Source organism: Tupaia chinensis, unplaced genomic scaffold (genome assembly GCF_000334495.1).
Source record: "Tupaia chinensis unplaced genomic scaffold, TupChi_1.0 Scaffold000360_1, whole genome shotgun sequence".
Lineage (NCBI taxonomy): Eukaryota > Metazoa > Chordata > Mammalia > Scandentia > Tupaiidae > Tupaia > Tupaia belangeri.
Genome location: NW_006159856.1, coordinates 1,861,682 through 1,864,262, shown reverse-complemented (window position 1 = coordinate 1,864,262; position 2,581 = coordinate 1,861,682). Strand labels below are relative to the sequence as shown.

Below are 2,581 nucleotides of genomic sequence, written 5' to 3'. Positions count from 1 at the left end.
CCTACACATTTTCAAGCATGTGGTAACCTGTGAGGTTCCATAACACGTTAATCTTCTTCACGTGGGTCTGTGACATTTCCAAGGGATTATATGACCCCCCAGCAAAGTTCTCCGCAAACTCTTAGGGATTACTCTCTTTTCTCTTTGGATATTCCATACTTGTAGGGACCCAAAATTGAATGATCTTTTCTATTTTCCCAACTGAAACTTCATGTTCTATGTCCTTCTTTCTTTCTTCTCACATGATCACACCTACACACTGTGAACTAAAATGGAGCCAGTGTTAGGGTTTTTGTAAGACCCAGAGCAGGGAAGATGATTCAAACAGAAGATCCTCACCCTTCTCTTCAGCCAGGAGATTAGCAGGCTCCATCACCTCTCCAGCTGCTCTCCTTTGTTCTAGGTCCTTCTCCGATTTTTCCTTGAGAATCTTTTTCTTCTCTTGTATTTTCTTTAGCCTATAAGATAAAGGGGGTAGTTCTGTTCTGAGTCCTTCTCCGATTTTTCCTCGAGAATCTTTTTCTCCTCTTGTATTTTCTTTAGCCTATAGAATTCTTCACACTCTCTCATCCAGCTCCGTGATGATATAAGCGAGTACGTTCAATCTGGGGAATGATGACGTGGTCAAGGGCAGTCACCCGCCTGTTGGTTATCTTAATGACTTCATCCAGAGTACCAAAGGAAGTGTGCAGCGAAGCTAGTTCCACCAGTAGTTCTACTGCTTTGGCATAGTTCCTCTTTAATTTAGCCAGCTGTTCACCTCCTCTGGCCAAACCAGTCAGTTCATAACTGTCAGTTCCTTCCTGGTAATGTACAAATACTGGTAAAGCAACACCTGCTACATTCTTTCTTCGCTGGAATCCTCACTTGGGCTTTGTTTACATTTTAGATAACTGTGGTGCCGAAGTCCCCTCCTGTGAATTTGGCCTTGGTGAGGGAACAGGCAGCTTCTCTCATCACTTCACCCATCAACACTTTACTCTCTATTATCTTCTTTAGGATCTGTCGAAATCGAAGAGTTAAGGCATCAGATTTTTTCTTTAGGAGTTTTCCACCTGCCTGTGCTCCTTTTAATCGTGCCTTCATGATGGTCTGTGCCATTCGCCAGGGGAAGATTTCAGTTCGGTTTCTGCCTGACATTCTAACGGTGACTGTTCTACTCCAGTCCCCTGCTTGGAGATGGTGGCTTTAACAGCACCAGTACCGGCTGGCCCCGCGCGGGGGTGGTGGTGGGGGCGAGAAAGCAAGCTGCCAGGTCTAAGACTTGAACTGCAGTCAGCCATGTGGGAGTCCAGCACCCTTAATCTCCACACCACTTGCCGGCCCAAGCCAACTGAATTTTGACAAAGGGCACAAGACAAACCAATAAAGAAAATCTTCTCAGCAAATGGTGCTGAAAGAATAGGATATCCACCTGCAGGAAAATGAAACTGGGCCCCTATCTCTCACTATTAACAGAAATCAACTCAAAATGGATCAAAGACCTAAATGTAAAGCCTCAAGCTATAAAACTGCTTATGGAAAACACAGGAGAATCACTTGAAGACATTGGAATAGGTAAAAATTTCTTAAATAAGACCCCTAAATTGCAGGCAATAATTCAAAAAATAGACAAGTGGGATTACATCAAGCCAAACAGTTTCTGCACAGTAAGGAAACAATAAGTAGAGTGAAGACACAACCCTCAGAATGGAAGAAAATAATTGCAAATTATGCTTCAATTAAGAGCTTGATACCCGGGACCAGCAGGTGGTGTGGTGGTTAAGGCACTGGATAACCCCACTGGCCCCTGTTTTAGGCCTCGGCCTCCTGGAGGCTTGCTTTCTCACTTTACCTCTCTCTCTCTTTCTCTCTGTCTTTCTCTGGTCAAGTTAAAATAAATGAATAAATAAATACAATTAAAAAGAAAAAGAGCTTGATACCTAGAATACATAGGAAACTCAAGCAAAAAATACCCAAATGATCCAAAATGGACAAGTGAGTTGAATAGACAACTTTGTAAGGAAGACATATGAATGGCCAAAACACGTGAAAAATTTTTCAGTATCTCTTATCATAAGGGAAATGCAAATTAAAACCCTAATAAGATACCATGTAATCCAGTAAGAATAACTTTCATGTAGAAAATAAAGAACAAGTGCTCATAGTGAAACAAGAGGCTGTAGTGAAAATGGAACACCCTACACAGCCGATGGGAATGTAAATTGGTAAAATCACTCTGAAAAACAAAATGGAAGTTTCTCAAAAACCTAAAAAAGAACTACCATAGGACCCAGTAATCTCATTCCTTGGTAATTACCCAAAGGATAAGAAAACACTCAGTCAGAAAGAAACTCACACATTCATGTTTATTGTAGCAATATTCACAATTGCTAAGACATGGAATCAACCTAAGGGTCCAAGAACTGACGGCTGAATTAAAAAAAACTGGAACATGCACCCTATGAGATATTACTCAGCCATAAAGAACAATGAGATACTGTCATTTGTTAAAAACAAGCTGTATACGGCGCAGCGGCGGCGGCAGGGCCGGCGTGGCCCCCTGGGCCAGTGCGGCCGGGGCTCTGCTCCGTGTTCCGCT

General features: G+C 42.5%; 1 protein-coding gene and 1 pseudogene across 2 annotated transcripts in view; both read right to left on the bottom strand.

Annotated features, from left to right (window-relative positions):
• CFAP99 (cilia and flagella associated protein 99) overlaps positions 1-2,581 on the bottom strand; it is a 71,431-nt gene that overhangs the window by 41,652 nt on the left and 27,198 nt on the right. The window lies entirely within an intron of this gene.
• LOC102472558 (V-type proton ATPase subunit D-like) lies at positions 230-1,140 on the bottom strand (annotated as a pseudogene).